General features: G+C 40.7%; 1 pseudogene; it reads left to right on the top strand.

Moving 5' to 3' along the window:
• The first annotated feature begins 646 nt into the window (after positions 1-646).
• Positions 647-14,816, top strand: LOC134379065 (adenosylhomocysteinase-like; annotated as a pseudogene).
• The last annotated feature ends 1,677 nt before the right edge of the window (positions 14,817-16,493 follow it).

Here is a 16,493-nt window from a genome sequence, read left to right as displayed (position 1 = left end):
ATTGTGCAAATTTCATTCATCACCTGTATTCAAGACTTGCTGTTTCCCAACCTATTCTCAATCTTATTAGAGTAAAAGAAGGAAGATATTTACAAAATTAAGTAGACCTATATGTCATATGCCTTGGAAATATGTATAAGACATGCTTTATTCTGCAAATTAATAAGTATGACATAGTTTGGTTAGAATATAAAATAAACATTAAAAAACATTACAAAACATAGGAGAAAGTATATCAAACACTTTACAATGGTTACCTCAGGAGTATGAACATGGAGTGCAAGAATAAAAGTTCGAACTTTCACTATTCCACTGGTGGACATTGCTAACCTACCAGAAGAGTCCAACAGCTCATAGAGTCTTCCTGAAGTCAGCATTTTTATATGCAGACTCTGGAGAGTTCTTTGTCTTGGGATTCTATGTGGATGGTAGTGGGATGATTTGCGACCATTGCTCTCTTGAACCCAGCATCATTTTCTGGAGCCACGTTCCTGGTCCCAGCAGTAAACCTTTGTAGACCCCTCGTTCTAAAGCTGCCAGATTAGGGATCTGGGCTTCTCTGCAGCTCCTTGTTGCATATCTTTCCCAAGAGGCACCAGTGGAGACCTGACCACTATTTGCAATGCTGCATGCTGCAGCTGAAAACATGGGGACTCTCCATTACTTTGAGAACATCGACCCTGCTGCTGTGACTGAAGATAGGGCACCCAATGCCTTAAATTTCTATGCCTCATGTGTATGAGAACCTGATTCTAGAGCAGCAGTTTCTCTTGGTAATTCTGAGGCTGTGTGACTGCTGAAGATGACATCCCCAACCATTCTGCTGCTGTCCTTGAAATAGTGAGTAATGACCATAAGCCTTCTGCTACCCCTGCCACTTTCCCTGCACACTATGAACATAGTATAAAAGGAAGGGTCTTGCATGCTGTCTTTCCCCCATCTCAGACCTATCTCTCTCAAAATACTGCACAAAAGATGTAGGAAGATGAAGAAAAATTGCTGATCTTTAGCTTGAAGAAGATCCACTTCCTGTGTCACCTTGATATTCCAAAGCACAGCTTGGTTCCTTTTTTAATGCCTGGGACTACAGTCACCTGAGCCATCTGTTCACTGGGAACTCCCTATGTCTCCAAAGAAAAGTAGCCAGTTCTGCCCAGTAATGCCACCTGGTCACAAGAGAAGGTCTGCTCAGTGGTGTTGTTTGGAGATTCCACCTGGGTATTCTTGAGGTTTAAAAGTGGGTGACTTTGGACAGGAAACATGTTGTTTCCTGGCAGCAAACATTCTCTCTCTATAGGTGGTAGTTTGGCTCCTCTATTTTGGAACCAGTTGTTAATTACAGGCACATGACAATGGACTTGTTCGGCCAGTTCTTCACTAATTGTAAAATCAGGATAAGGATTCTGTTCAAATGACTGATTAAGTATGTGTAATTCATGCTTAGTAAATTTATGTCATGGTTTTATTTTTCCTTTTCCCCATTTTGTTCCTCTTACTTTGTTATGGCTGTCTTCTTCAATTGAAGATCCTGTGTTCAAGTCCTAGCACTGAGGTGACAGGCTATTGGGAAGGGCTAATTGCTGCTTTGCTGCTGCCCTCACGGGCCCCTCTCCTTGTCCTGGGCTGTTCTCTGGGCCCTCAGATGAAGGTCATTCCCACGGCAGCTTCATGGATGACTTCACCTCCTAAAGGCACTGCATTTGAGTCTGCAGTGCTTTGGGAGCCCTTTGATGCAGATTTTTGCCTCTGAGACAGAGACAGTGATGGGCCCAGTGGACTCCTAGGTCCACTAAATACAGTTGGGGAGCCTCTGACAGATGACTCAGATATCACTCATTAAGCACAATGCAGAAGATACAAGACACAGCTGGAACTGAAAAACAGAGCCTTCTACTCTCAGCTAGGGCTCATCTAGAAAAATAAATTGAGACATATTAACCAATATGTAGATATTGCTTGTACTTAATTCATATAAAACAACTGCAAAAAAGTTGTTTATAAGACAACTGGAGAAATTTGACAACTGACTGGATATTTCATGACATTAAGGAATTTTATTTACTGTTTTAAGCGTGATAAAGATAATGTATTTAAAAAAATAATTTTTGGAGATACATATTAAAGTAATGAAAGATGAGATGATAAGCTCTTTGGGATTTTCTACATAATGACCCAATAGTTGATCATATTGGTCATGAGTTGATAATTGTTGAATCTGGGTGATACATGCATGCGGGAGAGACCATTATTATACTATTCTCCCTATCTTTACATACACTTGAGCTTTTCAATAATCAAAAGGTTTAAAAATAAAACTGCTTGTGTCCAAATCCCACCCTAGGGATTCTGATTCAATCTGTCTGGAGTGGGGCCTTGGAACTGGGATGTGTTTAAAGCTCCAGGTGATTCTAGAGTGCATCTAGCACTGAGAACTATCATTCTAGGCTGAATTCTTAAGAAAAAGAGCTGGGTCTGGGACATTTTTATATCCCAAGCACATACAACAGTACTGGGCACATAGTCTAGTCCCAGTGCAACTGAATATTTAATGAAAATTATAAGGACAGCACTTTTTATTTTTATCTGACTCAGAAAAAATGAGGAAAAGGTGGGCCGGCCCGTGGCTCACTCGGGAGAGTGCGGTGCTGATAACACCAAGGCCCCGGGTTCGGATCCCATATACGGATGGCCGGTTCGCTCACTGGCTGAGCGTGGTGCTGACAACACCAAGTCAAGGGTTAAGATCCCCTTACCGGTCATCTTTTTTTTAAAAAAAAAAAAAAAAAAAATGAGAAAAAGGTGGAAGAAAAATTATGACCTCAAATGAGGACCAGGTTAAACAAATTGAGAATCTGTGGCCTGCCTGAAGACCCTCTACACCAACTTCTCTTCCCAATCTCCCTGCCAATCCAACCTCCTCTTCCAATCAAAGGGTTAACCATCTTCATTTTAGGTCCACTCCATTCATACTCCAGACAGGCTGGATAAATTATAATAAACAAGTCTGCCAGGGAGAAAAAGCATCAGAAATAGATTTTTTCAAGTGAAAAGAGGTTTAAAATTTGTTAACCCACTCTCTTCCTAAGGTCAAAGGTACCTACATCTATGAAAATTCCCTCTTAATTAGCCAACAGATCTGCCAATTTTTGCAGGAATAGACTGAACAGCAAGAATTATGGTGCTAGGCTTTAATCCCATGGAAGGGCTTGCAGGGAATTGGCATCTCCTTCACTTTACACCTATTTGTTGAGAGCTGTTCCTGCCCACCATTAGGCACCTTGGAGGGACAACCGGATGCAGGCAACTGATGACTGCTGGCAGGGACATCTGGGCCAGGTCCCTTCCTTTTCAGATATTTATGTCCAGCTGCCTGCTGGACATCCCACAACCACCTCAGACTCATCCAGAAGTGACTTCATCGTTTTCTCACCAAACCCCCTCCTCTTCTCATATTCTCTAGCTCTAAGACGGCAGCTCCACCCACCCAATCTAGAAACCTGTAATTGTCCATGCTCCTTCCTCTTTCTCAAACTGCCAGTTCCCACTGGTTTTATTGCCTATGTATTTCCCAACTCCATGCCTATCTCTCCATTAGTTTAGGTTTTCTACTATAGCAGATGTCTCCACAAATCCATCATCCATGTTGTTAGAATAATCTATCTAAGATGATCACATGTCCATGTTACTCCCTTGCCTGGAAACATCAATGGATTCCTTACATTTTCTAGAGTAAATCTAAATTCCTCTACTGGGTATGCAAGGCCTCCTAAGATCTGGCCTTTGCCTACTACACAGTCTCATCTCTCACCATCCTCACTGGGCACTTTATGTGCCAGCAATAGAAAAATATTTGTAGGTCTTCACACATACCATGTTGTTTCTTGCTCCCTTGCTTTTGTTCCTCAGCCTGGAGTCTCCTTTCGTTCTAATCTCTTATCCTCTCATCAAGCTCTACAGCCTCATCCACACCTTCCTCCTCTAATCCCAGCCCAGTCATCACTTTACAGGAAGTCTTTGCTAATCTGAACACACACATGCGCACACACACTCACACACATACATATACACACATACCACCCAAGTTGGATACTGTGCCCTTCTCTATGCTGCCGTAATACTCTGGGTACATTTCTACCACTACAATTATCAAATGATTCTCCAATCATTTGTTTTTATAGTTACCTTGTGCGTTAGACTGTGAGTTTTTTGAGGGCCAGGGCTTATCCTAGTGCTCCTGATATCTCCAGTGCCTGCCCCACTTCTTGGCACCCAGTGTTTTTGTTTTGAATTAATGAATAAACTTGAGATGGATAAGGGGAAAGCATGCATGCTAGTGAGGAAGTATTGTAACCAGATGATGAAATCCTGAATTAAGTCAGGAAAAACAGGAAAGGAGACAAGAAGACAAGACAGAGAATTTAGGAATCAACTTAGACTTTTAGCAGAGCAGAGAAAGAGATCAAGGTTGACTCAGTGGTTTCCTTCTTTAATGACTGGGGAAATGGAAATACAGGAAGAGGTAATTTTTTGAGGGGTGGGCAAAATAGTGAGCCCTGTTTTAGACATGTGGAGTTTGAGGTATCTGAGGGAGAGGTCATCTGAGAGATGAAAATTGTCAACATTGAATGGTATTGAAACCATCAGCATGAATTAGTGCGCCCAGAAAAAGTGTAAAGACTGAGTATGGAAGACCATCGGTTGTCTTGGATCTTTACTTTTAACCTTCTCTCCTCCCCTCTTTAATGTTCTCCTTACATTCATTTTAATCTGATTTAATTTGTACTAAAATTAATGTGTACTGGAGGGAAGAAGAATCCACAGTGTGATTTGTCCGTCTGGATTCCCCAGGGATAGTTTGACAAAGGAATGTCTCCTGAGGCAAAATGTATCAAGAATGAGATCAGGTGGAAGAACCTTGTGTTTGCAGGGAAAGCCAGTCCTTCACAGATATTACCTTGAATGGTTACTATTAATGCTGGAATTAGGAAATAATTATTCATCTCTCTGCTTTGCTCTGCTTTTAAAATTGTGTCCTCAAACTAGGCGTACACATAATCTTGAATTATTTACCATTCCTAAATCAATTTTACAAGATAAGAAAAGCATGTATACCCATGTTTATGTAGGACTATGCTAGACACTGAAGTTTGCTTAGGTTCAAATAAAATAATCTCTGACCCATACCTAGCCCAGATAAAATTAGAATTTATGACGTGTAATTTAAACTTCAAGAGATAATGTAGGGAAGGAATTTCATATTTTAGATCTGGGGTTTTTTTGGTTTGGTTTTTCTTTTCTTTATTCAGCAAGGATTTAATAAGAATCTGTCATTTGTCAGGTACTTGCTAGAGCCTGATCACATGGTCATGGCGACTTCCCTCGTAGAACTTGCAGTCTACTGGGGGAGAAAACAATATGGTTTGTCGGAGAAAAATGAGGTATTAAAATAGAGTACTGAGAGAAAAATTTAGATAGTTGAGAGAACACTATCGATGATGATAGAAGTCAGGGAAAAGGGTGAGGAATAGGTAAGTGAGGAATTATACAAGATATAAATGGAAACAGGAAAGGCATGGCCATGTTTAACTTTATTTATTGTTAAATAAGTATAAAGTTTCAAACATTAAGTGGACTTTTGGACTATGACAAGTTCACTGTGGTGAATTTGGGGAGGCCTTAATTGATCATATGGGATATCTATGTTATTGAAGATTGTTACTGTATAATCTATGACTTGCCTAGAAGTCTTTTTTTCTTTTCTTTTTTTTTTCTTTTCTCCCTTTTGTTGTTCTTTTCCCATCTATATTTCAAAGATTATTCTTGCTCTGAAGTTCATATTTTAAAAACTTTTTTCAAAATCTATTTTTGCTTAGAACACAGATGCTTACGTTTTGTATGAGTTACATGGAAAAGACTCATACTGTGCTATAATTGCATTATCAATGTTCAGGATTATTGTACCTTGAAAGTTCAAATAGATTCTAAATTGCCCTTTAAAATCTCTGCTGAATCTTCAAGGAGCTTAAATAATATGACAGAGTCTGACAATTATTTACTCACCTTCATTCTCCTCTTCCATTGTAATAAATTGTAACTGGCATACAGCTGCCCAGCTAGACTACATTTCCTAGTCTCACCTGCACTGCAGCCTACAAGTGATGTGTGTCATTTTTGGAACTATACCTTAAGGTAATCAGTATATACTTCATTATGCTATCTCTTGTTCATCTTGTAGCTGGAACATGGGATTGTCATGACCAACTTCAACTGTGCAAATGAAGACAGTGCCTTGGGAATGGCAGGGCAACAAGATAGAAAGAACCTGAATCCTTGAACGACTTTGTGGAACAGAGACACTCTGTTGACCTGAATCACACGCCAGCAGTCTGGGAGACAGAAATATATTTTATGAGTTAAGCCACAGCATTATTGGGTCTCTCTCACAGCAACTTAGCAATTATTTTAATATAAGGACTGATGAAATATGGGAGGTACTCTTGACTGCAAAGCTGTTTGAAGCGACAATTCAATCCAGTATGAGAACAAAGATACACTGTCGGTAACAGGAGGCAAACTTTAATCACTCGACCTGGATCCTAATTGGTTTAGCATTAAATATTTTGCTATGCTAAGACAGAAATGATGTGACTGGCACTGCAAGATACAATAGCTGAACTGTACATTAGTTTTTAAAAATACAACTGTGATTATCTACAAGTATCAAAGACTGTTAGATTAAAGAGAATTATTGAGGTGGGAGAAACACTTGCCCCAAGTGGTCTGTAAGATTTCATTTCCCTTTGAAAAGAAATTATGGTACTAGTGTGCAATATAAACATTCTGGAGGTAGGCAATATGTGTCAAGTGAGCAATACAAAGTTTAAAGAGAGGTAGTAAATGGCCAGTAATAAGAGTATTTCCAAATTTTATTCAAAAGTGGTCCCTTTTCTATGGTTTTTAAACCAGCTTCCAATACTTCTGTCTATACTAATTTTTAGACTGGATCAGAGAGGGGTATTGAAACATTAAAATGTTTTCAATGACTTTCATAACTTCTGAGTAAAATTGGTGTTACAGTGTAATGAGACCAGTAGCTATTTGTTAAGATTACCTAGGAGTCATTTTAATGTATTCCATTGAGAAAGTGTAAACTTGAAGGTGAAACCCACAACACACTCTCATCCCTGCCCCCACAAAAAGTTCAGCATCTATCAGCTGCTACACTCTGCACTTCTATAATCTTTTCCCCATCTGTTTTCCCAGGTCCCCACTATCTTCCTTCTACTTTTTCCCTGAAGCCACACAGAGGATTAAATGCGCAGTTAAGCAATGTGTCAGGAGGGGGTTAAAATATGATGCCTTCCAAATTGAGAAGGTACTTTGAGACCAAAGAAGGAAGTGGGCAGGCCCATTTGGTAATCAGAGATATTTATTAATTGGGTGACTTACTGACAGGAAAACTAGATGCAGAGAAGAATCAGACATCAGCAGATGAGAGCTCTCTCCACTGCAGCTTAGATAATGTTTATGCAGCAAAAGCCCCTGTTACTAAAAATAACTTTAAGGAAACATCTTAAGAAAAGTCATGTAAGAACATCATTCACCAGATGTCTTTGTGATTCACGATGGAGGGGGATCTTGTGATTTTAGTGCTCAGATCACTGACGCCACCTGCTGAATCATTCACTCTCTGAAAGCTATGTTTCTTTTATAGCTTGTCCTAAGGTTTAGGTGCAATTGGTCGGTGAAACAAAGGAATGAGAGTAAGCAGGAGTCAACACGGCAGGTGGGGTACAAACTCACATTGATTTTGTTTACCCTCTAACAAGCAAAAACTATACTTTAGCCACTGTTCTTTAGTCTCGGAAGTTAAAATCAAGAACAGTTTAATAGAGAAGTCTTTAAATATTTCCAAAGAGAGTGAATTATTATTTTGAAGTCTATCAAAATGTCATGCTTTTTTGTAGATATTGATAAACTGAGTCTAAAAGTTATATAGAAATGCAAAGGATCTGGCATAGCCAAAGCCATCTTGAAAGAAGAGATAAAGTTAATGGAATTACATTACCTGATTTTGAGACTCACTGTAAACTTATACTAATCATGACGGTGTAGTATTAGCAAAGAGATAGATGATAAACTCAATAGGACAGAATAGAGTCTGGATAGACAGCCACGCATATACCAGAGTCAAATGATTTTCAACAAGGATACAAAAGCAACTCGATGGAGAAGGGAAGATAAATCTTTTTAATATATTATGCTGAAATAGTTATCCAAACTGTGTGTGTGCAAAGTGGGGGGCACTTAACCTTTATCTTAAACCATATACAAAAGTTAATTCAAGATGTATCATAAACACAAATATAAGAGCTAAAATTATAATGCTTCTAGAAGACAATATAAAAGAGTATCTTCACAATCTTGGGTAGGCAATGGTTTTTTTAGAGAATAAACAAGTATTAATCATAAAGGGAAATAACAATTGGAACTTCATTGAAATTAAAAACTTTTGGGCTGGCCCCGTGGCTCACTCAGGAGAGTGCGCTGGTAGTGCCGAGGCCGCAGGTTCGGATCCTATATAGGGATGGCTGGTGCGCTCACTGGCTGAGCATGGTGCAGACAACACTGTGCTGAGGGTTGCGATCCCCTCACCGGTCAAAAAAAAAAACTCTTGCTCATCAAAAGACACCATTAAGATTAAAAGGCAAGCCAAAGTCCAAGATAAAGTTCTTGGAAAGATTTGTATTATCTTTTAATTTTATTTTTCCATGAACTTTGAAGTACCCTCATGTATATGAATGTCTAACAAGCACATGAAAAGGTGTTCAAGATCATTAGTTGTTAAGGAAATGCAAATAAAAACTACAGTAAGATGTCATTGCAAACTCAGTAGAGTGGTTGAAAAAAATTTTTTTAATTTAACAGATTGAAAACACCTAATGTTAGCAAAGATGTGGAGCAAACAGAACTTTAATCATCACTGGTAGGAATATAAAATGGTATAACTGCTTTGGAAAACTGGCAGTTTCTTAAAGAGTTAAACATGCATCTATCCTATGACTTAGCAATTCCAAACCTAGTGTTTATACAAAAGAAATGAAAACATTCATCCACAAAAAGCTCTGTATGAGACCGCTTATAGCAGCTTTATTTATAATAGCCAAAGACAGGTAACAGCCCAGGTGTCCCTCAGCAGAACAAAGAAAGTATTGTAAATTCATACAATGGAGTACGGTTCAATAATAAAAAGAGACAAACTAATACATGCAAAAACATGAATGAAACTCAGAAACTTTATACTGAGTAGAATTCAGATGCAAAAGGGACGTACTGCATGATTCCAGGTATATGAAGTGGTCCAGCAGAAAAAAAAAATTGTGATAAAATCAGAACAGTGGTTCCTTCTAGAAGTGATGAGGATTGACTGGGAAAGGGTATGAAGGAATTTTCTGGTTGATGGAAATATTTCTGTGTTTTGATAAGTGACTTAGATGGATATATGCATCTGTTAAAACTGGTTTAACTGTACACCTAAGATCTATACATTTCACTGTCTTTAAATTATATCTTAATTTTAAAAAAACAAAACTCATTTTCTGCAAACAACCACATCGTGTATTCTCTAGCCCTTTTGGCCTTACACTTTCCATAAAGAGTACATTAAGCTTTGAAGTCTATTCCCATGCATATCCAAGCTTTTGGATCATGGAGGGGATTACCATGAACATCATATGGGAAAATAGGATCAATATGTCACTTGTCATAAACTGCAGAACGGAATACCAAATAAAATAAATCAAATTACCAATTCCAAATATAAAGAGGCATAAAATAAATAGAGAACATTGTAGATTTACAAAAAGCAAATAATAAAGGTTAATGGACTAACATTTAACTATTTTGAAATGATAAAGCTAGATATTTGAAAGAAAGGGTCACTTTTCTTTAGTTCTAGGGAAGCAATGTCTTAAATAAATCAATTTGTATTACTGTTCCTATGCTTCATTAGGAACTGGTTCATAGTCCACGAGATATTTAAACTGAAATCCATCTCACAATATCAATTTTTGTTTCTGAGAGACCAGATATGAATGAAGGAAATAGTTTTTCATACTTAGATTTCAGCAGCACACAGTATAGACAATACATCTAGGTTTTGGTGGCCGGAAATTACTAGTCCTTTCAATGGGCAGTGTAATTAAAACTATCCCTTATCTTGTTTCCCTGTAATGTGCCTCTCCTTGTCTCAAAATCTTCTATTGAGATCAGAGTGGACATTTCCCCATTTGTTCTTGATTTTCTTGACCTATTGACAATGATTCTCGCCTTTATTAAGCTCAAGCCAAGCTCCTCTGTGCCCTTTTCCTGTCTAGGGCCCAACCTTGGCCTATAAAGACTTAAACAAACAGTAACATAGTTTCTAATAGCTCAAGGCCACATCTCTAGGATGACCTTAGCTCTCCTTAAAGTGCCTGTCTGAAAACACTCAAGGCTTCCAAAAGAATTCACTACTTGTTTGAGTTGACACCTGAAGATAGGGCCCCTGTCTCCCAGTCTCTGTGGCAGGGTAGGAGGAGCCTAACTTCAATAAATACCAGTTAGCAAGCCCAGATAGGTTCAACATGGACCAATCCCCCTTTCCCACTTTTGATAATTTTTCCATTCCCTGACTCTACTGAGTGCCACCCCCCCCCGACCCCTCCCTAGTCCCTCATTCTCCCTTTAAAACACCCAGTCATCTCTGCACAAATAGAAGTTGAGTTCAGTTCAGGTTGGACTCTTTTCCCTATTACAATAGTATATTACTGATTAAAATCTGTCCTTACCACTTAAACTAGTGTCCAGCCTTGTTTATCTTTGACACTATTTAGGTGTCATAAAAAAAAAAAAAATTGCTCAGAGTAGAGTCTGTAAGAAGTTTATGATCAACTAACAGAGACAGGGCTACAATGAATATAAACACAGATACTATAACATACTGATAAGAGTTGGATGAGATTTTGTAGTAGAATGATATAATTTGATCAAAAAAGTCTTCTGGAAAAGAGAAACTTTGAGAAAGCAACAAGAGGGAAGATATGGTTCAGAAAAGAACAAAAGGTTCCATCCAACCAGTCACAGCCTTATCACGGACGAAAACCAATGGTGTGCAGGGATATGGCCTGAGAAACAGACAAGTTCGGTGAGAGTGGAAGGGTGAGGGCCATGAAGAAAAGAGGGAGTAGTAGGAGTTAATCCAGGCTGTGAGAGAGTCTGTAACCCGGGGGACGCCAGAGCATCCATTAAAGGTTGCCATCCTGAGCTGCAATGGCCTTTCCCCACCTGGCTGTGGAAAGGCTCTGTCCAGTCCACAGGATGGGTGTGAGCAAACTGGGAAAGGGGTTCTTGCCTCAGCAGACTCGGAGCAGCTTCTGAGAAGACAGCCAGGAGATGCGAGCAAGGAAGGAGTTCAGAAACACTGAATTAGCAGATCTGGGCATTTCAACATGTACCTTTTGTGCCGGGTCCTCAGAACACAAAGAATCTGAGTTACTTTCGGGATTGTGGTGAAGGTAGGGATATTGTTTTCATTTACTTTTCAGGGTTTTTTTGCTCCTATTCTAGTTTGCTTGGTTAAGGCCACAACCTGAAAACCTAGAGATTCTCCTGACCTGATGGCATAGTTAGTACTAATCTCATTTATAAACATTTCCAGCACTTTTGTAAGTTCCCAAGTCCTCCCAGTCAGTTTACTTCTCTGATCTCTGTCACCATCTCTACTTCATTTCCAGGGGGTTTCCTAATTCAGATCTTCATTAACTCACAATGTAACCATCAAATGCAAAGATTTCCTAATTGTTTCACTGTTTCTATCTCTCCTCCCCACCTCATCCTAATACATCATTCACCCTGCTGTCACACTCATCTAAGACACAGGTCTCATCTTGTCACATCCCTACTGAAAAACCACCAGTGTCTCCTTATCACCTGATAAAACCCAAACCCTTGGCACAATCTAGCCCAAAGGCACCTTCCCTCTCTGGCCATCCCTCCTCTCTCTTCCTCTTGCATCCCCTGTATCCCTCGCCCTCTGTCTTCTAGGTGTGAGAGACGTGTCATTTGTCAAATGTGCCAAGCCTTTTCATTTCTCCATGTTTTACTTGAATAGTGCCCCCTGCCTGTAATGTCTTCATCCTCACACCCCCGCCTCTGACCGGCACTCTTTACATACCCCTTGATCTTAAATGTCCCTTCTTCCATGCAGCCGTTGTGACTCTTCCAGACAAAACAAATCCTTCCCTCCAGTATGCTCCCAAAGCCCTTGGTTTATGTCTATTGCAATTCCTATTGCTTCTATCTTTATTTAACATTGTAAATATATTCTCTGTTTAAATAGTCTTTAAAAGATTATAAAATCCTTGAAGGTAGATACGGAGTTACATACCTAATTTGACACATAAAGATATATTGCCTCAAACTGTTTATCATTTTCTCATGTGTCCTAATCCCCTCTTTCTATCTAGGTTGTAAGCTTCCGGGAGTTAATTACTGTTATTCCTTCCTACCCTCACTTCTCCAACCATTACCATTGTAATGAGCTTAAGTTATCCTATTATCTGTAAAAAGATGAATTAGATCACCTAATGGGTTCCATATCTACGTCTAACATTTGGTAATTCTAAAAGCAAACAGTGGGGACCCAAATATTTCATACTGATTTCACAAGGGCTGCTTAGGCAGTTATGTATACTTAGGAATTGAATAGTAATTACCTTTTTTAATAGAAAGGAGGAGCAGATGTATGAAGATCCTCCTTCCTGTATGCTCATATTCATTGACAACCTACCATGTGCTCAACACTAATCTAATGCAGGGGATACAGTAGAGAAGAAAAGCACACAAAGGCCCTGCTGTCATGGAGCACACAATCTAGGTGGGCAGACAGACAATCAGCAAAGACATAAACGGCAGGATCAGGACAAGCTAGGAACCTAATACTACACTCCCACTACTACTGTTAACAACAGCAAAAACAACAATAATATAAAGCAGGGTAAGGAGCTAGTCAATGTTGAAAGGCAAGGAAGGCCGTTTTAGAAATGGCCATCAGGGGAGGCCTGGCTAAGGGGATACTAACATGGCAGAAAGAGCTGCCTGCCTAGCAGTCCCTAAGGCCCTCCTCATCGCTGTCTCAGGAGGAGGACACTTTAGTGTGGCTAGAGCCCAGTGTTTTGCCAAGGACGGGCATACTTGATTGTTTAACCGGTGAAGGAAAAGAACTTAACAAGATGAGTGAAGAAATAGATGAATGGGTAAACAAATTATGGCATGGCTACAAAATAGATTATTATGTAGTCATCAAAAATAGTACTTTTTATTCCTGCCTGGCCCCGCCCGCCGCTTGCCTGTCCCCAGTCCGAGGCCAGGCCCCCTTCTCCCGTGTCCATCACTCCTTGCGGAATGCGCCGCCAGCAGGTCTAACAAAATGCCCTGCGAAGTCGCAGACATCGGCCTGGCCGCCTGGGGGCGCAAGGCCCCGGACATTGCGGAGAATGAGAAGCCGCGCCTGGTGCGCATGCGGGAGAGGTACTCAGCCTCCAAGCCACTGAAGGGCGTTCGCGTGGCCGGCTGCCTGCACGTGACTGTGGAGACCGTCCGTCCTCACTGTGACACTTGTCGTCTTGGGGGCTGAGGTGCGGTGGTCCAGCTGCACCGTCTTCTCCACTCAAACCGTGTCGCGGCTGCCATTGCCAAGGCCAGCATTCCAGTGTTCGCCTGGAAGGGCGAAATGAAGGAGTGCCTGTGGTTCATTGAGCAGACACTGCATTTCAAGGATGGGCCCCTCAGCACGATTCTGTATGACGGCAAGGACCTCACCAACCTCATCCACACCAAGTACCTGCAGTTACTATCCAGCATCTGAGGCACCTACGAGGAGACCATGACCGGGGTCCTCAGTCTACACAAGATGATGGCCAACAGGATCCCGAAGGTGCCTGCCATACACGTCAATGACTCCATCACCAAGAGCAAGTTTGACAATCTCTATGGCTGCCAGGAGTCTCTCATAGATGGCATCACATGGGCCACAGATGTGATCACCAGCAAGGTGGCGGTGGTAGAGGACTATGGCAAAGTGGGCAAGACTGTGCCCAGGCCCTGAGGGGTTTCAGCCAGTGTCATTGTCACTGAGATCGACCCCATCAACACACTGCAGGCTGCCGTGGAGGGCTATGAGGAGACTACCATGGACAAACCCTTTTTTTTGTCACCACCACGGGTTGTGTTGATATCATCCTTGGCCGCACTTTGAGCAGAAGGATGGTGCCATTGTGTGTAACACTGGAAACTTTGATGTGGAGATTGAAGTCAAGTGCCTCAATGAGAATGCTGTGGAAAAGGTGAACATCAAGCCCCAGGTGGACCGCTACTGGCTACAGAATGGGCACCGCATCACCCTGCTGGCTGAGGGCCAGCTGTTCAGCCTGGGCTGTACCATGGGCCACCCCAGCTTCATGATGAGCAACTCCTTCACCAGCCAGGTGCTGGTGCAGATTGATCTGTGGACCCACCCAAACGAGTACCCCATCGTGGTTCACTTTCTGCCCAAGAACTTGGATGAGGCAGTGGTTAAAGCCCACCTGGGCAAACTGAACGTTGAGCTGACCAAGCTGATTGAGAAGCAAGCACAGTACCTGGGCATGTCCCATGATGGCCCCTTCAAGCCTGATTACTACCGCTACCGAGAGCCAGAACTGCCCTTCACCTTCCAGCTGCCATCCTTGCCCAGGCACGACCATTCCTCCCCAAGAGCAAATGGCACCAACTTTTGATTGGTTTGCTAATGTTCCCCTTTGACTCCCTCGGGCTAGTCACTCAGTTTTTGGCCTCTGCTACATCCCTCATACTGTCCCAAGTGTGGCAGGGGGAATTGAGAGGCCCCTCTTCAAGCCCTGGTCATGATGGAGGTACAAGGGAGATATCTACTGGAACTATGAGCTCGGGGGTCTTGGAACTGCACACTCTCTCAGTTCTTCCTTAGGCGGGAAGTTATTAGTGCTGGTCACAAGGACCATGCACTTTATCATCTAGGCCTTCACCTGACCTGTGGACTTATCCCTATGTGCTTGGTTTACAGGTTCACTGATTCTTCAGCCCATTACAGATGAAAGGAGGTATATCAAAAGGCAAAGAGGAACTGTTGGAGTTTGAATGTTCCTGAGAGCCTGGCTTAGCACTGGGCTTACTCTTAAACCTAAAAACAATGATGCTGATACTTTTAGTCCCTATCCTCCAGGGGTTAGAATATACTGTTAAGGGTCAGCCAGAATTTTTTTTTTAAAGGGGGTCAGCCAAGACCGGACAAGAGAAAAGATAGCCAGAGTTTGAGAGGAACCAGGAAAACATAAAAGCAGGCTTAGATTTGCTACCACTTTGTAACATGATGGTTCACATCACAACCCTGGGTCAAAAAGAGATTTATTTGGTGTATAAAATTTATATAGTGTTTATAAATGTTAAAAGAAAGCAGAAAGATGGATAAGTAAACATTTTGGTGCAAAAAAAGTATGTTTTAACATGCAAAAATGATGACAACAAAATATGTGATCTACACATATGTATGATCTCCTCCAAATTAAAATTTAACGATGTATTTATGTGCACAGAAAGTATACTAGAAGGAACATCACAAAATATTTTTTAAGGTTTCTTTTTTTTCCCCAATTGTATTGTGGTATAATAGGTATACAAAAAATTGAACGTAATTAAGGTCTACAATTCAGTGAGTTTGAACATATGATACACTCATGTTGCCATCACAGCAATCAAGGTAATAAATATATCCACCACCTCCAAAAGCTTTTCGTGTGTGTGTGTGTTAAGAACACTTAACATGAGATCTACCCTGTTAACAAATTTTAAAATGCAATATACTTTATTGTTAACTATAGGTACTATGTTGTACAGCAGATATCTGGAACTTACTCATCTTGTATAACTGTAATTTTAGACACAGTGAACAACAACTCCACATAATTCCTCGTTTGACCATTTCAGATGTTGCAATAAGAAAAATCATGTGGTATTTATCCTTCTGACTTTTGACTACTTATTTAACTTAGCATAATATCTTCCAGGTCCATTCATGTTATCATAAATGGTAAGATTTCCTTTTTTTTCTATTTTAAGGCTGAATAATATTTCATCGTATGTATATGCCACGTTTTCTTTATCCATTCACCTGTTGATGGACATTTGGGTGTTTCTATATCTTGGCTATTGTGGATAATACTGCAATGAACATGGGTGTACAAATATCTCTTCAAGATCCTGATTTCAATTCTTATGGCTATATACCCAGATGTGGGATTGCACATCAAATGGTAATTCCATTTTTCATTTTTTGAGGCACCTGTATACTCTTTTCCATAGCCCCTGTATCGTTTTACACTCCCACATAGTGCACAAGGGTTCTGATTTCTCCACAGCCTTGCCAGCACTTGGTATCT

Source organism: Cynocephalus volans, chromosome 5 (genome assembly GCF_027409185.1).
Source record: "Cynocephalus volans isolate mCynVol1 chromosome 5, mCynVol1.pri, whole genome shotgun sequence".
Classification (NCBI taxonomy): Eukaryota; Metazoa; Chordata; class Mammalia; order Dermoptera; family Cynocephalidae; genus Cynocephalus; species Cynocephalus volans.
Note: the sequence above shows the minus strand (reverse complement) of the source record. Positions and strands in the feature narration are given on the sequence as shown.